The 16,582-nt window shown below is 38.9% G+C and overlaps 1 protein-coding gene across 5 annotated transcripts in view; it reads left to right on the forward strand.

Annotated features, from left to right (window-relative positions):
• Positions 1 to 16,582, forward strand: part of GREB1L (GREB1 like retinoic acid receptor coactivator) — a 127,558-nt gene that overhangs the window by 50,834 nt on the left and 60,142 nt on the right. For all 5 annotated transcript variants that reach the window (XM_079301241.1, XM_079301243.1, XM_079301245.1 and 2 more), the window contains exon 2: positions 3,292 to 3,395. The gene's annotated coding sequence lies outside the window, so the exon portion shown is untranslated. The remainder of the gene's footprint in view (positions 1 to 3,291; positions 3,396 to 16,582) is intronic.

Consider the following 16,582-nt stretch of genomic DNA (forward strand, 5'->3'; position numbering starts at 1 on the left):
TTCTCAGTCTTATGTACTGCAATGATGGTTATTTCATGTAGTGTTTGAAAACTGAACATAAGATGCTGTTTAAAACTCTACTGGGAAAGACAGGGAAATTCTTTGTATCTCACTGCAGAGAAGGGGTTCTCAACATTTTTGGTGTCACTTCTGCAAATGTGACAGTGGAAGAAGCTAATATGACCTTTCCTTTTTTAAGTAATGTTTTTTGCCACCCAGGACTCTTCAGCAAGTCCTGTTCCACTGACTGGATGGAGAATCTTGGGTGTATTTCAAATCAAGCACAGAGGGCAGATTTTGTTTAGGAACAGGCACCATTCTGTAGCTGGATATGTGAGTGTTAGCTGGAAAATCTGTCATTCTAATTTAATTTTTTTTTTTTTTTTAAGTGGTGCATGCTCAAATGTCAAAACACTGAGGGGCTGTTACTTGCATATTACAGATTTAACAAGCAGCTGTGACATTAAAATAATCTTACTCTGGTTACACTATGCATTTGTCAAGGGCACAGGCTTGCAGGATGATTCTGAATTCCTGTGGGATTTAACTGAGCAACAGCTGGTCTGTAGGATGTGTAGATTTTAACAAGGTAATGTCTGTGTTTTGGTGAAGGACTTGTGTGACCTTCTACTGAAGCTGTTCCAAAGTGCCTTCTTCCTCCATTCAAGTCTGTAGGGGTCCTGTAACAGTATTTGTGTGAAATTTCACCATTCTCTCTTCTCCTCTTGATTTTATTGTTGGTAAATTCTACAAAATTCTTCAATGGGGTATTAGGAGAAAAAAAAGTAAGAAAAAAAAGTCATCAACACCACTAACTACAGCTTAGGTTAGAAAAAATACTCTTTTTGGCTTGTAATTGTGTCAGATTCCTTTTCCCCACAGTTGTTGGTTGGGTTTTTTTTCACTTGAGAGAGGTTTATGGTGCTGTGTCTGCCAGGATAGCTGTGTCTCAGGGTTGAAGTTGTATTTCTTCCTAGTTCCTAAAGGTGATGTTATCTTTTGTTCGCTCAACAGTATGGTCATTCCTGAGAGCATCTGTCACTTTAGGCATTGTAAGATGGATGAGTCTCAAGTGAACTGCTAGTTGAAGCAAATGGTAAAAATAAGAAAAGACATGGGGGTTGGGCATCTTCAGAAGGGACAGACAACAAGGAAGCACTGTGAAAAATCAAAAGTAAGCCAGACCATAGTGGAGGAAAGAACCAAGATGTGGATCACATTAGCAGATCTCACAGGCCTTGGTAATGAAGATTGGTGGCTGATGAATTCTGAAGAGATCTTCTGCATCTTGGCTAAAATGCTGTTGATTTTTTTTTTGTATTTCATTTGCAAATAAGGGAGGATAAGAAGGAGACGATTTGAACATAAGATGAGAAATATTTTTTTTTTCACATTATGTCATATGGTAAGGACAAATAAATGTTGCCAATAATCAGGAAAAGGGTTAATGGTCTTTTATATGTCTTAAATATTGTGTGACAATCTGTCAGTTCTCAGTAGGCAAATAACATTATAAAAACCAAAGCAGCCTATCAGCAGTTTAGCTTTTGGAAAAAAAAATAGAGACTTAAAAATTCATATTATTTCAAAAGGTATTTAATATTTTTAGAAGAGGTAAAGTTCCCTATAGCATCTCTGATTTAGCTGGACTAATTGAGTTCGATTTTTACAGGGAGAAAGCATTGCAAAACCACACAAACCCCAAGAAGACTCCCTTAAATGCAGATCTGACAGGCAGATCCATACCCCCCACCCCCAAGCTGAGCAAAGGTCTGTGTTTGCAAAAGCAGCCGGCAGAGGACAAAAGGCACTCACAGCCCAGTGTGTGTCAAGGTTTGGGAAGGGTCCAGGAGGATCTTGGCTTGAAAAATTATTTTGTCACACTGTTGGCATTGGTCCATAAGGGGAAGCACTGGTTGAAAGGCGAAGAAATTAAGATGATTAGAAGCTTTAAAGCTTCACAAATGGTGGAGTATCTCTCTTCTCAATGGATGTAAATAATAGATGAAAGACCGAGAGTGACAACAAAGGCTCAGGGCCTTTAAGAGAATGTGTGCAGCCTGAATAGAGGTCTGTGGCCTAGGGCCAAAGGTCTTAGCTTTGAGTGTAATTAGAAGAAAATACAAAAATGTCATTACTAGCAGGTGAAATGTTCAGCACGTGTCTGAAAAATAGCAATTTCAGAGGCAGGGGCTCTGGAATTGGATTACTGGCATTCTGCCATCGCTGAAGTCTGTGCAGAGCCTCCAGTTTGGCCAGGAGCTGTGCTTGCTGTCCTGCTGTCCATCTGTGCCAGACCCATGGCTGGCGTGGCGGGGACATCCGCGGTACCCGGCCGTGGATGGTTTGGTGCCTTTCTTCAGAACACAACAACCCTGCCCAAAACCTTGCAATGAGCCATAGGTGAGGGCTACAGCTGCTCTCTTAAACAGGCTGGTTTTTAAAATTGAGAGGAGGGAGAGGAAGCTTTAAGGCTTTTAATTTTAAAACCTGGAGTTTGAATTCTGGGTGGACAGCTGCATTCTGGTTTTACCAGCAGGCCTGTGCCTGCAGTCTCAGCTTTAAGCCTTAAAATCCCATTTGCGAGCATCAGGGAAAATTCCTTTAAATCTTTTGGCAAAATGTGGCCTGTTACTATTGAGAAACCAAGCCAGTTTGTCTGCCGAAGAAAGTCTTGTCAAAGTCCACTCAATGATGACTTAATTTAAAGCTTTTCCTGATGTTAATCAGTCTTCTGTATAGCCCTAGGTATTTTAGGAGTTATTCTTTTGCTTGCTGCTTGCTACACCTTTTTTGCCATTCCTTGGGGTATTTCGGTGTATTTTCTTCTATAAAATGCACTTCAATATTTTTATGGAAAGGCAGGTAGGAGAACAAACAGTTAATTCTGATGTCATTTTGAACATTGATCTCCAGGGTAGATAACTGCTTCCCCATTTAGTTTGTTTCTTTATGATGAGTAAAAGAATTACTTCTGCATTATCATATCTTTTTTTTTTAATGTTTCTGCAACAGTTAATTTTATCATATTAATGTGATAAATTTCTGATCTGTCATATAGTGACTAAAGCACCAAAAATGTGCAAATTCTAAGTTTTGTACTTCTGGTAGAATATAGAGAAGCAAACAAGCACTTTCAGCCAAGTATTTCTCTAAAGGAAAATGCTTTTAAGTCATTGGCCTTCCTTTTTTCACTCTAGGCCAGTTTCCACAGGAAGGGCTTTTTGTTTTGTTGTAAATGATATGCTGGCATGAGTCATTCTGATTTTTCTCTCCCTTTTTATTTTTCAGGTGTTCAGGAGTTTTAAACAACTTTGCAGCAAGGCTTCACAAACTCTTAGCTGCATCCTTTAATCATGACTGCATTTCAAATAGGGTAAAAGGAATCTGAGAAGGTACCGTACTTGCCTTTCCTATTAGACAATACATTGTATGTTTGTGTTCAGCATCTCTGCTTTCATTTCCATTGACTGCATTTTAGGAGCAGTGTGGATTTCAAGTAATGATTTTATTTTTGCTTCAGGCATGTAAAATGTCCAAGTTCTCAAAAAAAAAAATGAAATCCAGTTCATATAATCAGAAAGCCTTCAACAGAGGGCTGATTTGTGCTTCCATTTTTTTCTTATGTACCCACAATGAGGTCAACTTCATTATTTAACGACAGTTCTTTTGAAGCTGTAGCAATCTGCTTCTGCTGTTTTACTTAGAGGCTCTGCAAATACCTAAGCAACTAGCTAAATATATGTTTTATGCACTTGGAGGGAGAATGTTTGTTTGTTTGTTTATTTTTCCTCTCAAAGGGTTTAAAACAAATGGGAAGAAGAATGCAGATCTTTGTATTGATTGGGATAGATTTGTGCTTCCAACTGAGATTCTCACACGTCTTTTTTTACCCCTGACTTCTTAGAGGGGGGAGGCTTGCCTCAGCACACAATATTGGGCTCACATAGCTTCTTGTTGCATTTAAATAGCCAGTGTCCCCAGAAGGCTGGAGATCTATTCCTACTTTATGACCTGTTGTATCCCTGGGGGCAAGGGCAGCCCTGAGCAGAGCAAGGGGGTCATGGCCACAGCCCAGGTTCTGAGCGGTCCTTCTGGGCTCCCAAAAACCTGCCCGCAGGAACATTCTGCTTGGCAACATCTGGAACGTGGTATAAATCTGGAAGAGGGGGGGAACCTCTAGGATTTTGCTTTTGCCAGGTGCTAGGAGGAAGCAACATTAGCCTTTTTGATGGGGGGGAGGCAGATTCTGTGGCCCTGAAGTTAGGCTAAACAATTGCAGAGGTCAAAGGACAGCTGAGTGCGGTCAATGAGACACCCTGGGGTGTATTTTGTTACTTAGTAAAAGGAGCAGCATCCTAAAACCCTAAAGGATTCTCTTGAAAATCTGTGTTGTGAAAAGGTTTTATGAGTCTGATGGCAAAAAGTACTGATTTAGCTAAGGAATGCTTGCTTTTGTGTAAATGAAAAGCTAATCCTTACCAAATGTTGGCAGCTATTATAGTGCAGTCAATGCAGGTCTGAAAGGACAGTTAGAGTAGAAGTGTACTTTGGTATCCCAAATGTTTATCATTTTAATAGTTCTGTAACTGAAAAGATTTCTAAAACTTTTACCCTTTATCCTAAAATTTAAACTAGGAACAAAATATCTGAGAAAGGAATAAGTAACACTTCACTTATAATTTAAAAAACTGTTCATAAGGGAGCTGTGCCTGCCTGGTTGTTCTATATTCCCTGACAAATTTGCTTTAGATTTTCAGGGCACTGCCTGGCTTAAAGTGTAATTTCATTTAATCTGCTAACATTATTCATTTGCTGAAAAAAAATTGTGCGGGTTTTTTTTCTGGTCTTGAGTAATTTTTACTGTTCTTGTTTCAATGCTCATGAGAAAAAAAATAAAGAATAGGTTTGGGGTAATTAATTCCTATAATTTGTTTAGCATTATCTTTCTGTAAAAGGACAGCTTATTAACACTTAACATTTGTCATAGAAACAGATAAGAAATCAATGTCAGAGCCAAGACCTTGTAAATAACCCGAAAGGAAATGTAATAATGGCTGTCTTCACCACAGAGGTGGTGGGGGAAGGACTGGGCATGTGGCAGAAAAGGTTCAGTGCTTTTTGTTTTCCTTTGGAAGGGGGGGTTGCTGCAAGGCAACGACCCAGGGCCTCTGACTCGCTGGCTCTACTGTCTTACACAAACACTGTGGTTGTATCAGGAAGAAAAAGGTACTTGGGAGCCAGGGGTGGTGTTTTTATAGTGACCAGCCTGGGGTTATCATGATCTGTGGAAGAACTCTGTAAAAAGAGCGAAAAAGAATAAACTACATAATTTTCAAGGGGCGGGGAAAGCGAACAAAGAATTTGACAAGTTGGTTTGGTTTAATTTTGAAAGAAACCTCCTTGCAAAATGCAGCTCTTGGGGAGTTTAATTTTTAAACTCCTCAGAAGTGCTCCATACAGATGCTTAGCATTGATTTATGTCAAGGTTAAGGCACCTTTAAACAAATAAAGTTGGGAATGGATAAACCTACTAAAATACAAATCGCCTATTAAACACAGAAGATGTTTGTACAGCATTCAGGTTGCCACAAAACTGACACATGTCCTGAAATTCTCCTGATAACCCCTTCTAAACTCATCAGGATATGATGGCATGTGTTTGAGGGGTACACAAGGGAGCAGCCAGAGAGGATAGAGATGGAAGGTCAGGCCTTAGCTTTGACTTTCTAGGCTTCAGTTTCAAGCTTTTGCAATAGGGTGATGGCAGATGAAGAAAGGATTAAGTGATTTATTTATCAATGGAGATTGGTCTGGCTTTTGCTGTAGGAATTCAGTGAGAGGTCCGAGACCATTTTCAACTTTATCCCTACAGACAATAACTATCACATTTTACATATATATCTATGTGGAATTAAATGCTATACCTGTATAATCAAACTGCTTAAAGGAGTACATATTTGTACTGTAATGTCAATTTTGTTTGTAACTTCAGAATTTAACTACTCAGAGTATGTAAAATAGATTTAGATGTGTTACTTTAGTTTTTTTTCTTGTCTACTGGAGAAATTGTTCTGTGTTTATAAGCTGTTTATTTCTCAGTTTGTATTTTTTAAACAGATTTTAGCCTACAGTGAGGATTTTATGCATAGTATTTATATTCTACAGTTGCAACAGTCACAGAAAAATATTTTGAGCAGTAGTTTCTTGAGTGCCAGGATTTACTGGAAGTTTTATATGCCTGCCAACAAGAATGCATAGAACCTGCAAATATTCTGGGTTGCTGACTCATTAAACCATAACAGTGGCCTTGGGAATCAAGATTGCCTGTGCTAGCATGCTTATGTTGCACATAAATTAAGATCAGCCTGTAAACATGATTAAGATTTTGGGGAGAAAAGTAGAGAAGCACATCTAATGCCTCCAGCAATTCACATACTTTATTTTTATTTTTTCTTCATGTAAGACATAGACACCCCTCCCCTCCAGTTTATCATAGACTGATGAGTTGCATTACAGAACAATATAAGCATTAGAAATTGAAAATTATTTCCTTCTCCTATTAAGTGTTATTAGTATGGGATTTGAATGTTTGGATTTCTGTTTTGAGAAAAGATAAAGGTGGGGGGTTTTTTTCCTAGACCTAAATGGCATTTATATAAATGTCATTTGTTGACATTTATCCCACAGATATCTTTTGAGATTCCTAAGTATCTAGAAAAGGTAGTTTGAATGTCAAAACTCTTCTTTTTTAGCCATATCCCTGGATATGGTGTTCAAGTGTTGTTCTGTTGCTTGCCTGTTTCTTGCAAATTTCATACTAACTAAAATCTGGGATATTGCAGACAGACCAACAGTGATGTGCATCTTTGATCTCAAACAGGGTTGCCTCTGGTAATTTTGAAGATTCTGGACAGAACTTTGTTTATTTTACAGAAGAATTTGTGGTATTCTGGGGAGGGGAGAAAGTAGAGTCAGCTTTGACACATGACAAACACATGTTGTGGAAAAGGAAGAGCTCTACAAAGCACTCTGCACTTGGAAGTTCATTTCCACTAAAATTATCTCTGAGAAATTTGAACACAGCTTCTCAGCAGTGGGGAAGTTGCAAAAAGTGTCTGAATGATATTAAATTGACATTACTTGTGGATTTAAGCTGATTGTCATGGTTTTGACCTATAGAGGGTCTTCTGTCCAGAGCATTGTTTTCTTGCATAGAAATGGCCATGAAAGCAGCTGGTCTTTCCTTGTCTCTGCATCATGGGCTAAAAGTGACTGCAGAAATGTTAGATATGCCTCTCTATCTAGTGACTACATGGGAGCTTCAGATAAGAAAAACCTTGTTTGTTCCTTTCTGAGACATACTTTGAGTCCAAAATAGCAGAAGCACGACCATCTTGACTTATTTGAAAATGGTACTCTTGGAAGAACTGTGCAGGTACGGGCTCTGAAGGAACTTGAGGAATATTTTGACACAACCTTCTGTGAAAGAAGAGGTGCCCAATTCCACTTTTGCTGGTTCCTTTTTAGGGATGACCAAGCCTTGTGAAACCACAGAGAACTCTTGTTAAGGCGTACCTGTTTTCAAACTGGGCTCAGAGAGAAAAACAGTCCTTTTTCAGAGGGTATGAGGAACCAACAACTTACCTAACCTTCAATCCAAGTGCATTAGTGAAGGCTATTTAATTACTTAAGGCTGACTTTATTGCTTCTTGACTAAATTTTATTTCTTAATCCAGAAATCTGTGTTAGGGATTCTTTTAATAATCTGTCTAAAGAAGGAGAGGAGCAAAACTCAATGGCGCTTTTGGCAGAATTATGAGCTTTACAAGTGAAGAAGGGGGAAATGCCATGTGTGAGTCACTTGGATGCAGAGTATTATCCTTCGTACACAGTCATAGACATGCTCTGGCTGCAGAGACTTTTTTTTTTTTTTTTTTTTTTTTTTTCAATTGGTAACCCTGCAATTACTTTCAAGTTGCATATTTGAAGAAGTGCCATGGTACATCTCCAGCTCTGCCAACTTCAGGGGGGGAAAAAGTTTATTTGCAGCAAAGGAAAGGATGAAGTCAACAAAGTTTTACTCCAGTGCTTTATTTTTAGTCTGTTGCAGCTGTCAGAAACCAGAAGATGCATCAGATAAGATGAATACTATGGAAAAAGAAAGTATTAAGTGGGTATTTGTGAAGGATTGGGTCATCTTTGTTTGGAAAGTTTTTAAGAGCTAATGTAATCTGTATTACCATTATGTCTATTATTCAGAAAGTTTTATTTTTATTAGTGTCAGTTCATATGCGTTTTGAGAACTGAGAACTTTCAGAACCATTAATGTCTCTGCAAAATTAATAGTGAGTTGTTTATATAGCTTGGTAATAAAAATATCTGCCTCTCCTATTTAGCAGCACTTTCATATGAGAAAACTTTTAAAAAAGAAAGAAAATGAAATGGGGGAAAACATTTTTACTGTAGATATACATATCTAAAATAATCTATATTAAGGACTTTCTTTTTAATTATGTACAATCTGATGTTGGGATGTATCAGAATGGATCACATTTTTGCTTCTATTTTCTCAATAGTGAATTTTTTGCCGTTTTCCTATCAAGTAGTGTCATCTTGGTGAGCAGCCTTTAAAAATGTGAAGCAGAAGTTCCTATACAAATGATCCTTTCTGCCTGCAATGAATAAATAGCATAAGCTGTGATGTTTAAGACTTAAAATTTTGCAGCTCAGTGGCCTAAGGATTTACCATCATTTACATACAGGGTTGGTTAAGCCATATTCCACAGTTCTATTGAAGGCAGCACCAGTCAGGTGAATATGTACTTACAGTGCTGAAGGCAGATCAGGAGAAGTGGTGTAAAGGTAACTTGCAGGAAAAAAAATTAAATACAAACAAGCTGAGCAAATTCAGTGGTTGGAAATGACTTCAATGTCATTAGCTTCACACAGTGGTCTTTGTTAGTTCAGTTGTGTTGAAGAGTTGGTCACAAAATCAATGGATAAGGCATTGGAATATGCCTGGGATTGTAGGTGAAGTGCTCAGCTCCCAGGTGCCCAGTCCTAAAGTGCTTAATAGAGGATCATCCCTTTCATTTTCACCAGCAATACCAGCTGAGATACCATTGTGATTGCTTCTTTTTATGGCATTACATGGCTCTTGAGAAACATTGGGGACTTTGCCTTTCAATTTCTCAGGGTAGAAGCAACTGGAAAACCCAAACAAAAACATAATTAATAAATGTCTGCAATTAGTGAGAATTACCAGCGTTAAAATTGGTGACAAACACAGACTTGTGTTTATTTAGAAAGACTATTCACTGAGCTAGCCAGTTAAAAAAAAAATTTATGGTGGACATTGGACAGTGCTCTGTTGAAATGAACATTAAATCTTCATTAGAAACAAAGCTTTAAATTAACTGGTGCATCTGAGAAGATAGTTTACTTCATAGATTTCTGTAATAAATAGATTTATTACAATAGATACATAAATAGATTTTATATATCTAATGCTCCTGAATAGTTTGTTTTAATTGGTAATTACTAAATACAGTTGTTAGCTAGTAACTAACAATAAGATCTGTGTATTAATGGGATATATGTTGTTAGTGAATGAGTAACTTATGTATATATATAGCCTATGAATGAACACTTATGTATATAAAAATAATGAAGTTTCAATTAAAATACACTGGCTTTGGGAACAGTTACTGATTTTGAATGCATTATTTGAAGAACAAATTAATGCTTATTTTATTATGTTAATTGCTTACATATGATATTAATTTTATCTGCTGTGTTATTAAGAGTGGTAGCTAAATGAATTCATAGAATCATACAATGGGTTGAGTTGGAAGGGACCATCAAGACCATCTAGTTCCAACCCCAGCCTCAGCACCCTCACAGTGAAGAATTTCTTCCTAATACGTACTGTCAGTCTATCTTCTTTCAGTTTAAAGCCACTTCCCCTTGTTCTGTCACTCAAAAGTGCCTCTCCAGCTTTCTCCCAGGCACTGGAGGTCTGCCTGGAGCTTTCTCTTCTCCAGACAAAACAGCCTCAACTCTCACAGCCTTTTCTCACACAAGAGGTGCTCCAGCCTTCTAATCATATTCATGGCTGCCCTCTGGACCTGCTCCAGCAGGTTTACATAATTCTGAGTATTCCCCAGAGCTGGATGCAGCTCTGCAGGTGGGGTCTCACCAGAGCAGAGCAGGGGGGCAGAATCCCCTCCCTTGGCTGGCTGACCACACTGCTTTTGACAGAGCTCAGGATGGGGTTGGCTTCTGGGCTGCAAGTGCACATGGCTGGGTCATGTTGCTCTTCTTGTCAACCAATGTCCTCCAAGTCATTCTCCTCAGGGCAGCTCTCAATCCATTCCTTATTCAGCCTGTATTTATGCCTGGGGTTGTCCCAACCCAGGTGCAGGACCTTCATGAAGTTTTTATGGAACCCCCTCCCAAGCTTGTGAGGTTACTCCACATGGGATCCCTTCCCACCACTCTTCCCTTTGTAGAAGATTACCAAATTTCCTGGCACAATTTGTCCTTAGTGAAGCTAAGCTGTCACCAATCACCTCCTTATTTTCTATGTGCTTTAGCAGAGATTTCAGGAGAATCTGCTTCATGGTCTTACTGGGCACAGAGGTGATTCAGACACATAACTGACTGTGCAAACACACCAGGTTATTAGAAGAATAAATTGTAATTCGTGTCTGCAACTAATTGCAAAATCAAAATTACACAGCAAAAACACCCCTTGATCCTATAGATAGGATTAAACATCATTGCTGATTTGATTTTATTGCACGGGCATCAGTAATGTGGTTAATAGTCCTGTTGATTTAGGACAGAAGACATAAGTGGGGAAAGCTATGTGTGAGCATGCATGTTTTAAGGAAGCAGGCTGAGCTTTTCAGAAGTGCTCCTTTGTGATTTATTTGTGCCATCCCTGCCATGACTGTGTGAGCATATACTCCTTTTAAAATAATGAAGTCTTTTATCAATACCTAAACTTCAAAATCAAAAGCAATGCTTGAAGGATGATAATATTTTTTTTCCCACCTTAAGGTTTTTCTATTAAATAGAAGTGTATACCTTCTGTTAAGGGTGCATAGTAAGGTTCCTTTTCCTGTGTATACTGTGAAAGGTCCCTGCAACATAAAAGGATTTGCTCCATCCTCTACAAATTTATTTAGAAAACCCTACAGTGGATTTAGAAAATCCACAGTAATTTATCTGCTCATTTCATAACATACTTTGAAAGTACTCCAAAAACTTTGCAGTCAGAGTAGGCTAAAGCCACATAATTAACTCCTGAAAGCTTTTATATGTTTTCCTTCATCTGTTTATTGCATCTGTTTTTTGAGGCAATGGCATCCAATGAAGCTTGGAACATGCTTAATCTTAAATCACCTCAGTCTCCTCACCAGAGGAATGTGTTGGTGCACTGACTGCACGAATTTTCCTCTCACTGTGTTGTAAGAGTTTAACCTATCTAGAATGCAGCATTTTTTTTCCTGAGTGGGAGCCATAACCTGGAGAAAAGTAAAGCCATTGCCATTTTGTAAAACTTGACTTGAGCCCAGCTTGACTTCTGAAACATTGTGCCTCAGTGTATTCTGTGTTTGATCGTGGTTGTAAACTACTCTTTGTGTGCACAGCTCTGTGGATAACACTGTTAAAAAGAGCTAAAGGAACATTTCTAACTTTAGGTAAAGGAGATAAGATGGTGTTTAAGTTGCTGATCCTTGGTGGTTTTTGCCAGCCACTCCCAGGTCACAGAATTTCTAAAAATGCAATTCAGACCTAATTTTTGCAGCACTTGGGGGTGATTTGAAGTTCATAGCTTCACACATGTAAGTACTACTAAGTAACACCATCCTGCATCCAGGTGTTAATTTTATCTTTAGTATGTTTATTGTTTTGTGAGCTGCTCCTGAGGACTGTAGGAATAGTCTTGGGGTGGAAGGGATGGAGCAGTAAGGGCATAGCAGCCTCCATATTAAGACCATTTGTGATTTGCTTTCTGTTTGATGTTGAGGGGAAACAGCTGTCCTGTTCCACCATCCTGCATGTAGCTCTGTAGTATGTGCATTTTTCTGTCTCTGGCCAAGGAATTGTCCAAATCCCAGATAATCTGATGCAATACTTCAAGTACAGGTACCATTAATTGAGCATTAAGAGAAGTAACCTCGTCAGGAAAAAATACATGTTCTTGATCCTTCCCATTGCTTCTACACAGTAGTGGGATCATGAGACTAAAAGACTCTAAATAGTACTGGATGCAAACAATATTTTATTAAAAATAAAATGAAAAACAAAGATGAGTGTAAACTGCACTGTAAATAGGGTAAATCAAACTAATAATTCATTTTTCTTCAAAGACATTGTGAATGACTTATTTATGTGTCATTTGCTACCTAAGATTGTAAACTCTTTTTCATCTGAGTTTGAATATCCCTAATGAAGACAAAACAGGATGAGACTCTCAAGACCTTGAAAAGACTGTGAGGTGGGGAAAAAAGGGATCTTATAGTGATTATGAAGTAAGGCTTCCACTCCACCTTACAATCTTATTTTGAGTCACACATGAATCTTCCCCACTGAATGCTACAGTTGATGCTGTACATAGACTTCTGACTTCAAAGTCTGCACTTATATATTTGTTATTGTCATTATTACCTAACATTCTTTCTGCTGTATGCAATTTCAGGGTACATCCTAATGATGCTCTAATGGTAAAAAATAATACTCCCAGAATATGACTAAGAATGATGTAAACAATCAAAAACACTAGCTGTACCTGAAACAACCAGATCAGTTATTCTGCAGCACAAATAGATGCCTGGTCTCTCTTTTCCTGAGATAACCCTTTGAGATACAGAAGCTGTGCTGGGTCTGGCAATGCCTTTGTGGAGGAACTTGCTTTCTTTTCCTTTGAAGAGAAACTTTTCTGTGGGGTAGGCCAGATCAGAAGCCAGATTATGTGTTTTGGAGAACACAATTACATTATTAGGTTAAACACAAAGTAAGGACTTGATAGAGCTGACTTAATGGAGGGTGTTTGCATCAGATTCATCATTCCCTATCAGGTAATTGTGAAATTGCTTTAAGCCATAACAACAACACTCACCCCCTCCCTCATCCTCCAGTTCGGTTCCTCTCCTTTAAAGTCTCTGGGGTCATGACCCACCTGGAGGCCAAATATGTGGTATCTGGTGTACTGAATGATCTGATTATATTTTTACTAGCAGAGCCTTCGACTCAATGTGCAGTCCTGGCTCCCAAGAGTTATTGAGTAATGATCCACTTTTCAGAGGTGACTTTTTTTTTTTTTTTTTTTTAATGTAAAAAAGCATAGTCACCTTTTTTTTTTTTCTATCTGAAAGTGGGCAGTGTTTACTGTACTTACACACTGCTAGACCTGGGCTCTGGTTTTTCTCAAACATCCCATGTCATGTTTCTTCACAGGTCTTTTGAAACCTGGGTGACCACATGAAACAAGATTATTTGCTTGAATTGACAAGGCTTTTTTGTAAGTTCAGCTTCTGGGTTATAAAGACTGGTGAGTCCTTCACCACACAGTTAAGTGATTCAGTGCTAAAATCAATTCCCTTTGAAATTTTGCTTTTGTTATTTCCATTTCTGTCTGCTTTGAGAGAAACTCATGGTAATTGTAGTTTTGCTTTTCACAGTGAATGCCCATATTGATTGTTTTATTAAAAGCTATAGCAGTAATCCTTCTTCACTTGTGATCAGGTTAGAGGAATTTCAGAATTGCCTTATTCATGTGTCTCTGTAAGGAGACAGATTGAAATGTGAGGGCTACCTTCTAGCTCTGTTGTAATGCAGTTCTCACTCCAGCAATCTCATGGTTAATCCTCTAGTTCAGTGATGGGCCACTGCAATGACAACTTGAAGTGAGTTTAGGAAATTTGCTTTGTAAAAGCACAGCAGCGATGGAGATGTGTTGGGTGGTGCCTTAGCATCTGAATCTTTTCCAAGAAGACCACTGAGAGTGACAGAGCCTGGAGATGTGGGTGATCTAAATTTTAGGAAATTCCCCAATTATTTTATGTTTTCTTTTAGATTTAATTTTGAAATTGCTCAATTCTGATAATGTCTTCTAATCCCCATAATATGTTTTAAGGAAATTAAATAAAATTCATCTGTGTACCGTGGGGAAGTTGCTGAGGAAGAAGGGAAGCCTCTAGAAGGACTGTTGCCAAATTGGACCCCCTTCCCTGGTAGGGTGGTGGGGAAGGAAAAAGTATCATAGCTAAAGGCACATGCACTTTGCACATACTGACATTCTACAAAGTTCAATCCAAAACAGACCTCCAAAGGTTGCCAAGAGAAGAAGGCAACTTAAGAATTACACTGGTATCCATCCAGTGGTGCAGGTAAAATGAAGAGAGAGGGCTGGAATACCGAATTAGAGATGTAGAGATTGCTCATTGCTGGGAATCTAACCAGCTCTGTGGTGAGCTAGCTGCAAGTAGTGTGCATGTAGGAATAGAAATAATTATTTACCCTCTCATCAAACCTCCTGCCCTTTGGAAACCTCTCAGTGCACACAGGTGGCTCCAGCAGAGTTTTATGCTCTGGTGCTGGGTGTGGGACAATGGACACGAGGGCGAGCCCTGAAGTGCCAGAGCTGGCAGCATAAAAACAGGTTTGTGAGTTCAGGGAGGAGCTCCTGAGTCAAGTCCAGCTCTGTTTTCTCTCAGTCTCTGTGTCAGATCAGCTCAAATGAACTCAACAATGGAATGTCTTTCCCACATCCTCTCGAGCTCACTGATGCATCAGAAGGGCAGAATTTTAAGAAAACCTTGTTTTAATTTCATTATAGAAAGCAAGAGGGGTTGGTTTGTTTTATTTTCACCAAATGACCTCATACATGACTGTTGGATAGTCATATTATTTGAGTGACTTTAACAATGAGAATTAATTCAGTTATGTTAAATCATTGGCTTTGGTTGTATTTAAATGCAGATATAGCAGATGTAGGTCTTAATAAGAAAAATGTTCTTTGGTTTTGGTGTTTTGATTATTTTTTTTTTTCCTCCCTTTAAATTCCATCAATTTATTTTTCCTCCAGGCTCTGCTGCCTCCTCAAGCCCCCTCAGCACACTTGAGCCCATTTACAGCACATTGTTCTCTGCTGCTGCTGGGTGTGCTCGCTGGAGGCTGCCTCCATTTACACTGTCAGGAGGAAAATTAACCATTTCCTAATTGCACCAGGCATTTAGGGGTAGAATCAAGAGCAGAAACACTAAGGAGTTACTCCCTTGAATTGGTGCTCCTGGCTTTTGGGGAAGCTGGATCAAGATGGCACAACCTGAACCAGGCAGTAGCTCTCTGTTGGAGGGTCTTGGCACCTCTTCTCCCCTGCAGAAGGAAAAGCCCCTGCTCTCCCCTCCCCAGCTCCATTGAACTCCAAATGAGGCCCAGCTGCCCTAATGGCCCCAGGCAGTGTTAGGAAATCAGCTGCCTCATGCTGTTCTCCAGGGCTCCCAGCTCCTCAGCTGCAGCAGGACCTGCAGCCACTCTGCCCCCCAATACCTTTGCCTGCCCCATCTTGCACAAGCACATCCCTTTCTCATCCTTTCCTCATCTCTTCTGCTCTGCTTCCACGCTGCAGGGACCAGAACTCACACAAGCTGTTCTTTACTTGGCATTTCCACCAACAATCTTGTTTTCTCTTGGCAAGCTGGAAACATCCTCTGGTGACATTAACCAGCTTTCTCAGATAAATCTGTGACAATCTCCAACCACAGGCAAGTCAGGGAAGAAAATCAAATTGTCATCATTTTTGCTGTGTGTGTGCTATGCTTTATTAATAGCTTCCCATCAAAATTAAAGTAGTTGTCATAGATTTGATACAACAGGTAGGCTGTAGAAAACATGGAGAATGAACAGACTTCAGGCAGGTGCTGTGGGAATTGCAAATTTTCTGATTCATAAAGATTGATTCATTTTCGTTATGGTGTTTTAACTAAAGTCTTTTCATTTGAATACATTCCTGAAATCTTACCTTAAGTACATCATCACTGACATAAATAGCAGAGAAATTAAATTCTGTTGCATTAAATTTAATAATAGCCTGTCATGATGTCACTTTATATTTATGGATGTATCATCACTGATCATGTAAAATCAGTATTTCAGTCACATAGTTGATTTCCATCAATTCTTTTTGTCAAAAACATCTGAAAGGCAGCTTACTGCAGCCTTAATACTGCTTCAGTAACTTTTCCCCTAACACACTTTGTAGATGTGTGTTTGTATACCCTCCCTACCATTTCCAAATGTGATGAAAGCTTATAGAAGGGAAAAGAGAATCTACTTATCTTAGATATTTCACTGCTGAAATAGCAGGATGTGTCAGGTTAAGAAATGTGTTTTTAATCTGGTATTGTCTCTGGTTGGGGTAGAGAAGTGTAATTGCCACAAAATTTATTAAAAGCCAGTCTAAATCAGAGATGGGGAATTATTTTCCAAAAGCTACATAAAGTCTCTGAGCAGGGAACTGACCTTCTCTCCCAGGTTAGAGGTGAATAATTTGATTTGTTTCACACCT

This window comes from Erithacus rubecula, assembly GCF_903797595.1.
Source record: "Erithacus rubecula genome assembly, chromosome: 3".
In the NCBI taxonomy this organism is placed as follows: domain Eukaryota; kingdom Metazoa; phylum Chordata; class Aves; order Passeriformes; family Muscicapidae; genus Erithacus; species Erithacus rubecula.